Source organism: Anabrus simplex, chromosome 1 (assembly GCF_040414725.1).
Source record: "Anabrus simplex isolate iqAnaSimp1 chromosome 1, ASM4041472v1, whole genome shotgun sequence".
NCBI classification, from domain to species: Eukaryota; Metazoa; Arthropoda; class Insecta; order Orthoptera; family Tettigoniidae; genus Anabrus; species Anabrus simplex.
The window spans coordinates 523,090,275-523,104,665 of NC_090265.1; the positions used below are offsets into that span (position 1 = coordinate 523,090,275).

The following is a 14,391-nucleotide window of genomic DNA, read 5'->3' on the forward strand; positions in this document are numbered from 1 at the left end:
TCGTTCATGGCTACGCTGGAATATACATAAATTCCATTATCTCGATCATTTTGGACAATTGTTTTTAACCTTTCTCAACCATCTATGCCAAAGGGTGCTGAACTTGGAATTCAAAAAGTCCGGAGTATCACTAATCATCTCAGCGACGCCGAAAACTATTGTTTCGATACTATTTGTGGTCGTATTCATTTATATTTTTTTATTCCACCCCTTCCCCTAGGGTTTCAAGGGTGTCTTAACCACACAGCATTTTTCACAAATAGTAAGCAATATTTCTGTCAAATTTAGTTGACAGCTATACCGGAAAATACAGACATACAACTATAACCTCCGACATTTCTGTCATTTTATTTCTTCACCCTTTCTCACCCCATATGCCAAAGGGGGCTGAACTTGGACTTTAAAACATCCAAAGTGGATGGATGTATGTCTGTTTCTTCCAGCATAGACCTCATACAAAATTGGTACACATGTAACTTACTATCTGAAAAAAATACTGTTGGGGTAAAACACCCCTAGCACTCCTAGGGGAGGGAGTGAAACGTAAAAATAAACGAAAATTACTGATATTAATGTAATACATTGTTTACAAGGTCGTTGAGTTGAACTGTGTCACTCTGGATGGTCAAGTCATACTTCAGCCGCAATCAGTATGTAGGTTGAGAAGGGGTGAAAATGAACGTAAAAATAACCGGTTTATGGATGTATGTGGGTATGTTACAGAATAGTTCTGAACGAAAATTGGTACATAGGCCTATATGACTATGGAGAGGAAACATCCCAACCTCTGCTGGGGTTGGGGAAGGAGGGGATGACATGTAAATATAATGAACAATAATCGATATTAATGTCGAATCCATGGTTTATGTGTCACTGAGACGAATTGTGACGCTCTGGATACCGTTGAAGTCCACGTTCAGCCATCATTGGGACGGGGGGGGGGGGGGGAGGGGGGGAGGCGGGGCTGAGAGGGGCTTAAAAGTAAATAGTCTAAAATGGCCGAGATTAGTGTTTAATCCACTGCTTTTGGGGTCGCTAAGCTGATTGGTGACAGTGTCAATGACAGCTGAAATCGTGTACATCGTATCTATAGCGCGACGGGTAAATCCATATAGTTATCATTTATTAAGGACAAAGTTTTTTACTCGAAAATCAAATAATCTAAAACTCGTTTCTATAAAAATTCACTTCCCGCATAACTACCTAACTGGTAAAACAAATCCTAAAGGTAAACAGTCCAAAACTATCCGGGCAACGCCGGCTACCACAGCTAGTAGCCTTATAAGTAACAAGTGGTTACTTGCACAATACTCATAAAAGTCATGTTTGCAAATAATCTTCTACTTCTTGGCTTTTCCCAATTTATTGGGGTCAGCACTTGAGAATAATTTGGCCCAGTTTTACGTCCAGATGCCCTTCCTAATGCCAACCAATTATGACGGGATGCATTCATATTTGTGTGTCTCTGTAGTGGTTGGTCGAGTAGGTGTTGTATACCCAGTACATGAAGAGAAGCGTGTTAAGACAAACACCCAGTCCCTGAATCAGATGAATTAACCACATGCCGTTAAAATCCTTGGCCCGGCCGAGAACAGAACCCGGGGCTTTCTGAAACGATGATCAGTACTCTGAACATTCAATCAAGGAGCCGGAAATGTTTACGAATAATAATAATAATAATAATAATAATAATAATAATAATAATAATAATAATAATAATACCGGGCGAGCTGGCCGTGCGGTTAGGGGTGCGCAGCTGTAAGCTTACATCTGGGAGATAGTAGGTTCGAACCCTTAAGATGGTTTTCCGTGGTTTCCCATTTTCACACCAGGCCACGGCCGCTTCCTATAGATGGTGTTAGATACATTTTAAATCAACGGATAATAATAATAAAATAATAATAATAATAATAATAATAATAATAATAATAATAATAATAATAATAATAATAATAATAATACATTTCAAGTAGCCATGTAAGTAACAAATAACGTACACTAACATATGGAATAATATATGCTGCGTTCGGAAAATTCAGTACACGGACGGTTTAATCCAAGATATTTCCTACACTAAATACTTTATAAATGTGTTGCATGACAGTCAGAACTATTATCTGTGAATCTACACGAACATAAACAGGCATAAATTAAGTACACAGAACGATTACTTATCAGTTACTTTCAAAAGGAAACTTTTCAAGTAAAAACAGTGTCTAGCAATCGTTGCAATCACTTGTTACTCGATTGAGAACAACCTTAAGCAGGTTAAATTTTGGGCAGTGTGTTAGGTCAAGGCCACAGCAAAAGGTGTTATTTTATCCACAAACCATTATAAACATACAAATCATAGGGGCCGTGATTCTCACCTGGATTCACGAACTTGCCGCTTCCATGTCGAACACTTCCAACTACAAAATCTCTGAAACGCACAGGAAGACGGTCACATTTTTAGCGCAATGCTGCTGACACAAGACTGGAGCAGGTCTGCCAACAGACGCCCACCCCGAGCTGCATTCGATCGGACAGGGCAGTGTAGAGCGTCGCGTCACCCTGGGAGGTGGGATAAAGTAGCGTGCTCATCCCCCGAATGTGCAGCATAAAGATATAAGAGGGATATTCATCCGCTTAGGAGAAACTAGAATATCGACTCATTCACGCCGAATGTCTTTATTTTTATAAAAGTACCAAGACATGTCGATTAACGCAGCTATTCCCATACAACTGCTCGGCGATTTCTGATAATCATGCGACTGATCATTAATATGTACATTTTCAAGATCGTTCTAGTTAACAATTCCTGTTATATTGAGCAGTTTAAATTCGGGTTCTGGTGCTGACAATGGTTACACTGATTGTAATTTTCCAGGTAACTTATTTGTCCATAAAAAATCCAAGAAAATACCCTTACATTTATAAGAGCTACTAAAAGACAAGAATATCCACATAGAACATCTGCAGATTGCAAGGAATTCTAAGGTGTCAGTTATCACCCTGTTTTCCCCTCTCTAAGTTTCTGGTCTTCTTTCCAAGTATAAATGTCTGCCATTGAAAAATCTGAGCATATACAAATTTATATAGACATTTTCTCATACTTTAATTAATATATTGATTCGTTCCTGCAGTTCACTGTACCGCCACTCTGATCTTATGATTTGTGGAGGGGCTTAAAGAATGCTCTTTTTGACGCTGCATGTTTTTCAGATGAAATTTCCGATCTGAGATTCGCCAGATTCGAACTTTGGCCGTCCACATGAAAAACTGGACACTCCATAGAACTAAATCACTCTTCAGATATTATGTTCACTTAGACTGAGGTTATTCGTAAAAAACTGATGGATTAAACTCAACTTGCCAGATCTTCAGAATACCAATAATGAGGATGTACCCAAATTTTAATTTTCTTATGAAAAGTAAAATTCCATCAAATATTGGCTTTTTGACAGTAATAATCTTTCTTTAGCTTATTCTAATTATTTGTAGGGTCGCTGGAACCGTCCTGGTCTATTTTGGCGTTTGAATACATTTAAGTCCGTGTGCCCTTTCTGACAACATGTGATGTTTTAGATGAACATTCCTCTCTCTAATTCGACATAATTCGAATATGGACCATCTGACTGGAAATATCGTGAGGAGAAAAACAGTTATATTTATTTATACCAAGAAGGAAACATGTAATAATGGAATCTATTTAATCCGACTCTAGCCATGTGCTGGGTCTGGCACAACCTTAATGAGGTGAATATATGGACATTGTGGTAGGTCAAAATCACCCCATGGGGTATACACTATGTCACAAAAATGACTTTTGTGGTGAGACCCCTGACTTCCTGTCGAGCACTTTGCTTGGAAAAGTAGATGCTGTATTGGCAGAAGAATGCACTTATATGGTTGCTGTCCAATAGTTAGCCACTTTCAGGGACTCAGGTGTTGTTTGCATGAGGTTTTTCATAGCACATAAAGTTGGAAATAATAATAATAATAATAATAATAATAATAATAATAATAATAATAATAATAATAATAATAATAATAATAATAATAATAATGTTAAAACTGTAAGAAACTCTTTTACTTAAATATGTCGATACATTTTGTGAAATGCTCTTGTCACTGAAAAATGTTAGGCCTACTTATCATTCATTGCAAATTGTGTTACAAACCAACATTATTACTGAAGTACTAATCTGAAGAATCACTATGTTTATTCACATTTTTAAGAGAGGATTTCGTCGCCATAAGACCTATCTGTGTCGGTGCGACATAAAGCCCATAGCAAAAATGAGAGGATTTTAAAAGTCAACAAAACACAATTAGCCTCTTCGGGGTAGTCCTGGTATTCTTAGCATATTTCACGTTTCTGTAAAATGCAGGACAGCTCAGTAAGTCGGTCGAAAACGCCGGTTATCTTAAAACAAATCCTTTATTTGTAGTGATTTTATAATATAATATGCATAATTCATTCATTCATTCATTTATTTCTCTTTCTTTTTCTTTGTTTACTTCTGTAATGCTTGCATAAATCCCTCAAATGCGGTGGATAACCACTCCTGACTATATACAGATTATTTACATTTTATGCGAATGATCGAATGAATTATTATCCCCATTATACAGCTGCAGATGTCAAGAAACCGAAAGGAAGCCATTATGTACACTGACGTGAAAATGAAAACCTACAACATGTTTTCCAGTCATTGATTCGGTCAGGGATGTAACGAATGAAGCATATATAGGCTATTAGTACGATGGGGTCGCCACTCCCAAAGTGATATATTAATGAGTGATAAATGCTATGAAATGAGAATGGATAGTGTTGCTGGAATGAAAGATGACAGGGAAAACCGGAGTACCCGGAGAAAAACCTGTCCCGCCTCCGCTTTGTCCAGTACAAATCTCACATGGAGTGACCGGGATTTGAACCACGGTATCTAGCGGTGAGAGGCCGACGCGCCGCCGTCTGAGCCACGGGTACACTGAAGTATGAAATCGAAACAGATACACACCTCTCTCTCTCATTGTAAACTTGATAGAGTGTGCTTATAAGTCAGGAGTAGTTGAAGAGTTCTTGCCTGCTTTCTGAAGCATCCTCACCTGTTCGACCCATTTGATCTGATAGGTGTTGGGTTTCCTTTCTGGCACCTTTCCTAATACTACCAACTTCTCTATGGCTCGTCTTGAAATTTGGTCGAAGTATTTCCGGCAGGGTATCATTGATCGAATTTTAGATAAAGGTATAAACATTAATTTTCAAATATCTCAGTTAATGGTACTTCCTTTTAAAACAATAATCACACCCATCACCACCACCTCTGAGTTAATGTAGACCAGAGGTGCTCACGCTGGGCATTCCGTCCCGCGGGCGCCCGGCACTGTAAGCGGGCAGGCAGGCGATGAGCGTATGCTATTCAAACACAGTGGCGCTGTGCCTACGTCACAGGCCATGAAGGTTAGGCGAAGTTCTCCCAGTCACTCCTGATCATTGTGGCGATACTCCAGCTTGAAATGGAGGCACAAAATAATGAAAGAAAGAAATCCACGTCATTTTTAATTTACTTTATAAGAAATAAGTTACGTTTGTCCATTGCAGTTTATGCATTTTGACCGGATACAATAACTAATTAGGCCTACAACCTCAAATAATATGTTAATAATGTACGAAATGAATTACAATTTTCAGCATTAAATTTTAAGAGGTGCTTTAGAAACATTTCTAATATAATACGGAGTTAAGGTGGATAAACTGTGGCTTGTGACTGGGTTTCAATTATGTGTTAAACTCGCCAACAATCGAATCATGCTTACCGAGAATAAAATCAGTTAGATTGTTTATTTGAAGGCATACTGCATATCTATTTGGTAGATGTATTTAAATAATTGTTGTTGTACTTTAATTTTCGATAGTAAATAACTATGTCTTCAATCGTGATGAAACTCCCTCGCCATTTAAATGCTACCTATTATCATCGGATGCCTAATAAGTATTAAATACTATTTTCAGAAATTCAGTGAACAGGGAAAGTCACACAACACTACAATAATGCCTGGGCGCCCATATGAGAGCATCTAGAGGGGTCCCAGACCTGGAGGTACGTAGTAATTTTAATATTTTGGAAGAAAAATGGCGATTTCTATTCTGCGGTAGAATAACCAACGGTATCCCCTGCCTGTTGTTGGGGGACGATACTACCGCTTTTACGTAATACTGACTTTTAAGTCATTTTCTTGAAAGGAAAACACGTGACTACACTAGATTTCTGCCTTTCCCTGAGAGCTAGAGGGGGGCCGCGTCCCCACCTTGCCCCTGGGTATGGGCGCCCTTGCAACAATGTGCAAAATCAAGCAGTAAACTTATTGAATTATGTAATTTTATTATTTTTGCTTAATGGATAGCAGGATTTAAAAAAAAATGGAAATACTGTCGTTTCCATCCAAGGAATTGTAAATTGTAGCTTGTGTGCTTACACTCTGTACCGTTGATTATTGCAACACAAAAATTATAACGTCAGTTTTATTTAAATATAAGAAACAAAACTGACTGTTTATATTGAGCTGAATAGTAGAGGAGAGCTTCGTAAAAAATATCGACGTCACTGCAGCCTTACCTGCCAAGTTATCCGCCCTCTCGCTTCTCTGTGACGTATGCTTGCTGCGTAAGCTGCCCACATTTACGGAAGTCTAGCAATCTCTTTAGTGTGTAGTAAAACACTAAATGATTGTAATTGTAATAATATAATCATGCCGTACTTCTACTTAGTTGTTTTCTTGAACGAAACAGTGATATATTGAGACCATTTAAATACAACTAATTCAATACAATTATTTTCCTGTTTTAATTGGTGAAAAGCCCCTCTGGGTAACCTGTTACAGGCTCACCTCCAAGCCATGATGATGCCATTAAAGTAGGGAGAAATCATCTCTACATTTACACCACATCAACAAATTTGATGTACAGCTAAACCGCATCTGGCAGACATTAGCTAAGGGTCTACATCAGATGTGCTCAGCTGGGGGCCCGTAGTTACATCTACTTCATTTCCTTGAGATAGATGTATTCTAAGCCATAAATCTCACGGCAGTATACCCGTAATTTTTATAAAAGTGATGCCCATATTTAGAATCATTTTGCAGTGTTACCGTAACTCAAGGGTTGATCAGTTATTTAAAATAGCTTTTTCAGTTGCAGTTGGTTTCTATATCTATATAAATAAACTTATAGGGGGTCCGCTGTCTGTTATTTCGTATATTTTGCCAATTTTTCAGATATTTATCCGCTTTAGGTCAACTCGAACTCGTATCAGTGGTTTTTAGTTTTCGTGTCTGTTTGTCCGTCTGTTCCACCATCACGGCGAAACAGCTGGATAGATCTCGACCAAACTTCATATTTAGAGTATACTCATCCAGGAGCAGATATAGATATGCATATTATTTAAAAGCATAGAACAGACTGGGGGTTTATAGGAAGACCAGGGCAGGCTGTTTCAATTTTCTCTTATACTATTGATTTTCTGTAAAATCCGTAGACTACATGTGAAACGTACCTTCATTTTAAACAACTGCTGTTGCATTCATAATTTCGCTTACTCTTCAAATGACGGAGAAAATTACTATTTTCTGCGGGTTCTATGTTCTGCATTGAGTCACCAACAACGAACCTACCGGTTACCATGGCAACGTTTCCGGCTGCTTGCCAGCAGGAAATCCCCCTGTGGTGGTGGTGGTGGTGATTATTGTTTTAAGAGGAAGTACAACTAGGCAACCATCCTCTATATAACACTAATCAGAGAGAAAATATGGAAGGGACCGACCCTTCGAAAAATGAAGATATCGGCCAAAGGAAGACAAGGGCCACGAAGGGCGTGAAAATGAAAGACTCCCTAGCCCTCGCAAACCTAATAGCGTCGGGGTCGGAAAAGAACAAGAGTTGACCAAGGGAGGTCGGATAGGATAGATGAAAGTGAGGAGCCTGGCACAAGTAAGTGGAAGCAATGCCAGGACTCAGCTGTGGGTGGGGGCGGTAGAATAACACCCACGGTATCCCCTGCCTGTCGTAAGAGGCGACTAAAAGGGGCCTCAGGGGCTCTGAAATTTGGAGCGTGGGTTGGCGACCACGGGGCCCTCAGCTGAGTCCTGGCATTGCTTCCACTTACTTGTGCCAGACTCCTCACTTTCATCTATCCTGTCTGACCTCTCTTGGTCAACTCTTGTTCTTTTCTGACCCCGACGCTATTAGGTTTGCGAGGGCTAGGGAGTTTTTCATTTTCACGCCCTTCGTGGCCCTTGTCTTTCTTTGACCGATATCTTCATTTTTCGAAGTGTCGGATCCCTTCCTTTTTTTCCCTCTAATTAGTGTTATATAGAGGATGGTTGCCTAGTTGTACTTCCTCTTAAAATTAATCACCACCACCGCCAGCAGGAAAGTAATTTTAATGCCGTTTTTGTCGTCATTCCTGTAAACTTGTGGTTTCTCGTCGGGTAGAAGGCAAGAGAGACGCCAAGCTCCCATTCTGCGGGGTATTTCTTTCTTTATAGTGAAAACTCCACATCTCCATTATGAATGGCATTAGGCAAGTGATCCTTCCGTTATGGTAAAAATGGCCGAACTCCATTGTGAATGGCAGTACGAAACGTAGCCTGCCATTATCATCAAAAATCCCCAACGCACACCGTACATCGGAAGCAGCGTATGTGGTCGTCCCCGTGATATTTTTCGGATAACGCTAAGAGACATGCAATTTAATCTTTCTCACTGCGTGTACATTAATTTACGTATAAATCCGTATGCAATATGGAATACCGTAGCGAAGCACGGGCACATTTACTTGACAGTTATAATTTTTTTCTGTGTGATGCTTTAGTCTATATCAATTTAAAATAAATGTGCAATTCTACTACACTTTATTAATTTTTATTTTACAGTACTGTTGGATCTATGCAAATGCGATTTTTAGTTTCACGTTAATATTATACCTTTTGATAAATGAACTCATATTTTCTGTCTCTCTTCTGAACACTATAACCAGCTCATTCAAAAATGTATAAATGCTAAAAAATGCTAAATGTAAGACTTCAAAACGCAAAATTATTACGAACCCTACATATAATCTTTCCTGTAAATCTTGAATAGTTGTAGGTCTACCAGCAAAAGAATGGAACATAAAAGTGACGATGTTAATACTTTAATGTTCTTGTGGTGGTGACTATTGTTTTAAGAGGAAGTACAACTAGGATACCTTCCTCCATTGAACATTGATCAGAGAGAAAATATGGAAAGGATCCGACACGTCGAGAAATGAAGGTATCGGCCAAAGGAAGACAAGGGCCACGAAATGAAAGGCTCCATAGGCATTGGGAACCGAATAATGTCGGGGTCGGAAGTGACTAAGAGTTGACCAATGGAGGTCGGATAGGATAGATGAAAGTGAGGAGTCTGGCTTAAGTACGTAAGTGGAAACAATGCCAGGATGCAAAATGGACCCGTAGTTGCCAACCCTCGCTCCCAAGTTAGGAGTCTCTGGGACTTTCATGTTCTTGTATAACAATAAGATTCACAGGTTCTTACCGAAAGGAACGGGTTAATTTACATCTACTGAATGATTATTGAAATTAAACGTAATAAGCGAGAACTCGAGCCTTTACATTTAATGCTAAAATTGCGTTAAATTGAACATGATATTATGATTGCTTCTGATATAAGGTGACAGGGAAACATTTTATATATATTTAAGGGAATATTTAGATTTGGTGGGATATGCATGTGGACCCGCGGGTCGATGAAAGCCTCGATACGGCCTGTACATCACGAAGGAAGTGCTCTGAATAACTAGAAATAAGATTACGGTTCAGTTTTTGGAAGCTTGATATGTCGAACTTGTATCTAAGGAAACGTACAAACTTATTATTGCCACAAATGTATGAGGAAATGGCAGCTTGTAATACATGCGATACACTGTAATCACTGTTCATCGAGCGTGACGCGCCATCTACAGGATTGAGGTAGTAACACTACTACAGTATTTGATATCCTTAAAGGAAAATTCATCCAGAATAGAATGCGAGAGCAGGAGTTTCGCAGCGCAATTCAACAATCCTCCGGTAGGAAACAACATAATATACGAGAGAAACTCAGTTCTTTTTTCTTACGACCTTATTCCTTAGTGTAACATAATTTTGAGATCTGGTAGGAAATAATGGATTGGGAGAAGCCTTCATTCTGCTCTATAATCACAGCACAGTCGGTGCACAGTCAACACCAAGACACGACAGAAAGATACTATTGTTGAACAGGTCGCTTACTGTGCAGTCCGCATTCAGTTAATATAAGAGAATAAGAAAAGCTTTCGCTATTCCCCGTTCACACAGCACACGTCCGTAAGGATTTCGGGGGCGATCAAGCGTGCTGACTCTCTGGATGGTTGCCACGGGTGACGGCGGGGAGGGGCCATCACTACGGGGAAGCCTGCTGCGATCGCAGCTGGTACTCCCCCACTGTACTTGTTAATATCGTCGGGGTGACAGCCGAACTCGACACGAGGTCACTGCTCCTCAGAACAGGGGTTTTCTCTGTTTGGGGATTCAGTTCCGAGTGTCGGGTACGACTGAAACTTCAGGGATATTAGCAACTACGTGGGATGAGATGCGCGTCCGAAAGGATTCCGGGGGCGACAAAGCGCATCGACTTACTGGATGGTCGCCACGGGTGATGGCGGGGAGGGGCCATCACCTCTACGAAAGCTTCCCTGCGTTAGGTTAAGGAAGCAAGTCACCCTCATAGTATTTGGTGGTGTCCTTGGGGTGACAGCCGAACTTCCTACGAGGTCAAGGACTGTTGATCAGTTTTGAGGATCAGTCTGCGACCGAGTCGCGGGGACGACTGAAGCCTCGGAGGCATCAGCAAATAAGTGTTGGGTACGGTGCGCGTCCGAAAGGAGACAAAGCGCAAGCCCCCCCACCCGGACAGACGCACACTCCTTGAATGGTAGACACCATTGCAACTTGCTGTATTAGTCAGTTAGCTCAAGACTGAACGAATTCTCCTTGGTTGATTTATGTCCTCATTACCTATTTCAACTCGCTTGATGACGCACCGATACAGGTAGGTCTTATGGCGACGATGGGATAGGAAAGGGCTAGGACTGGGAAGGAATCGGCCGTGGCCTTAATTAAGGTACAGCTCCAGCATTTGCCTGGCGTGAAAATGGGAAACCATGTAAAATCATCTTCAAAGCTGCCGACAGTGGGGCTTGAACCCACTATACCCCGGATGCAAGCTCACAGCTGCGCGCCCCTAACCACACGGCCAACTCGCCCGGTTATAACCTACTTCCTTTGACTGCGAAACCGCTGGTGTCTTCCAGCTTCCTCCTAACTTCCAAATTGGCGTTTGAAAACATTCTAAAAAAAAAAGCTCCGAATCTCTAGATCATCTCCACGGGTAAGGGCTGGACCACCTTCACAATAAAGACAGATATCAGAGTACCTTTCTTTGATAGCTTCCGGGTAGATCTGCTGAAAGGTATTGTGTAAAATGTTTCTTCACTACTTTTCTCTGCTCTAGTTGCTGCTGCTGCTGCTCTTCGTGGATTTATCACATACTACAAATATGACAGATGGACTTAGGAGAAGTTCTACCCACTACTTGACAAGAGAGAAGAAACGTGCGGTGAATCGACACAATGACGCATGTTCAGTTGTAAATGTTGGTATCAATGGTATCAATCCTCATTCTCCCAATTATATTACACAATTCATCTAGTGACTTCTTATATTTACACTGGGAAACAGTTTGTTGTTTTTCAACATCATTAACTCTTAGAACTTTTTTTTACATATTCTTAGTTGCTCTATGCAATCCATTTCCCAGTAGTATCCCATTTCTATCGTTTCCAAAATGTTTCGTACCCCATCCACCCAGTATACTTGGTACTGATATTTTATTTAGTGTTTGGTATCATATCTGTAACACTTCTTCACGTGATCCCAACTTCAGTCTCAGCCAATAATCCTTTTAACAATATATGCCTGCTGACTTACATCATTGCACATCATTCTCACTTCACAGTTAACTGTACAACTGGGTAGTTCTATGATTATTTTAGCATATCTACTCGTAATTGCATCAAGTGTATACACTTTCCCTTCAACTCACCAGATCTCTGTTCCGTACAACACCCTAGATTTAACTAATGCATTAAAAACATTTTCATACACTTTGTAATCAGTGTTGGACATCTTTTTATCCGAAATGTTAATAGCTGTCAGTGAACCCATACCCTTTAGTTTAGCTCGTTTTATTTGTTCTGACCATTTTCCATCTCCACTTAATATCATACCCAAATACTCTACTTTCTTGACAACTTCTAATCTCGTCTCGCCCATCCACCATTTTTCATTCTTTGACAATTTATATCCTTTTATGATTTTCTGTACATTAATTTTTAATTCCACTCTTTACAGTAATTTACCACTTCGATTATACTCCCCTGCGTGCTAACGGGGGTCAATGTGAGCAGAAGGATGTCATCCGCAAAAAAGAGACCTGGAATATCCTGATCCTCATGACATGGTAAATCACTGACTCGAAGACTTATATAAATAAAGTTCTAGGGGGTCCGATGTGTGCAATTTCGTTTATTTTTGCCAATTTTTCAGATATTTATCCGTTTTAGGTCAACTCAAGAACGTCATCAGTGGTTTTTAGCTTTCGTGTCTATCTGTTTTCCTGTTTGTCTGTTCCACCATCATGGCAAAATGGGTGGATAGATCTCGAAAAACTTCATGTTTAGAGTATACTTATCCAGGAGCTGGTTTTTATATGCATACAATTTTAAAATCATAGAACAGGTTGGGGGTTTATAGGGAGGTCAACGAATTATTTAATATTTTCTCATACACTATTGATTTTCTGTATAATCTGTAGACTACGTGTGAAACATCCCTTCATTTTATATTTTTTTGTTATCTTCATAATTTCGCTTCATCTTAAAATGACAGAAAAAATTATTATTTTCTGCGGGTCTCGTGCTCTGTCGCAGACCGACAACGAACCTATCGGTTACCATGGCAACGTCTCTAGCTGCTTGCCAGAAGGGAAGTAACGTGATGCCCTTTTCGTCATCATTTCTGTATACTGGATAGAAGGCGAGAGAGACGTCAAGCTGCCATTCTGCGGGATATTTGTGGAATACTGTTGGAGGTTACAATCGTCTTCGAAAAGCACTAAGGATGGCTGTCAATATTTCAACAATGCCGCAGAGTGTAGCCCATTGGCACAAACAGTGGCCATAATTATGCGAGCCGAAGTTTATGATTCTAGCTGCCACGTAAGTACGCGAAAAGTACAAGGTGTGAAAACAGTACCCAAATTGCACCCTATTCATAGCTTCTAACTCAATTAAACGTATAAATAGAGGAATACGAGAAAATATCATAGGACGAACCATGTACACCACTAAAGAAGGAGTCTGATCATCAAAACTCACCAACGCGCACCTTACATCGGAAAGAAGGTGTGGGGTGGTGTTTTTCGGATACCGCTAAGAGACAATTTAATAAAATCTTACTCTCTGCGTGTACGGTAATTTACGTAGAAATCCGTACACAATGTAGAATACCGTAGCGAAGCACGGGTAGATTTGCTAGTTAAGGCATATTTGCCAGTAATGCTGTCAAGTAGTTATTATACATACGTATTACTAATTTTCTAGATTATCTTGTAAATTATAATAATAATAATAATAATAATAATAATAATAATAATAATAATAATAATAATAATAATAATAATAGCAAAACATTAATGAAGGTATGTTTCAAATTCACATAAAAGTTCAATACCAACTTAACTAAAGCCTCCGTGGCTCAGGCGGCAGCGCATCGGCCTCTCACCGCTGGGTTTCGTGGTTCAAATCCCGGTCATTCCATGTGAGATTTGTGCTGGGCAAAGCGGAGGCAGGACAGGTTTCTCTCCGGGTACTCCGGTTTACCCTGACATCTTTCATTCCAGCAACACTCTCCAATATCATTTAATTTCATCTGTCAGTCATTAATCATTGCCCCAGAGGAGTGTGACAGGCTTCGACAGCCGGCACAATTCCTATCCTCGCCGCAAGATGGGGGCTTCATTCATTCCATCCCTGACCCGGTCACTGACTGGAAAACAGGTTGTAGGTACGATACTTCTACATAACATAAACTACCATAGAATAGCGTAAAATCTGCACAGTTGTCATGATAATACATTATATGAAAAATTACTTACAAACGGCTATTGCTACTGGCTTTACGTCGCACCGACACAGATAGGTCTTATGGTAACGATGTGATAGGAAAGGCCTAGGAGTTGGAAGGAAGCGGCCGTGGCCTTAATTAAGGTACAGCCCCAGCATTTGC

General features: G+C 40.0%; 1 protein-coding gene across 6 annotated transcripts in view; it reads right to left on the reverse strand.

Moving 5' to 3' along the window:
• The window catches only part of LOC136857073 (mpv17-like protein), a 248,902-nt gene that overhangs the window by 200,134 nt on the left and 34,377 nt on the right, over positions 1-14,391 (reverse strand). The window contains exon 1 of one of the 6 annotated variants that reach the window (XM_067135451.2): positions 2,370-2,466. The exons of the other annotated variants lie outside the window; for them this stretch is intronic. The gene's annotated coding sequence lies outside the window, so the exon portion shown is untranslated. Of the gene's footprint in view, positions 1-2,369; positions 2,467-14,391 lie in introns of those variants that run through there. 6 annotated transcript variants of the gene reach the window in all.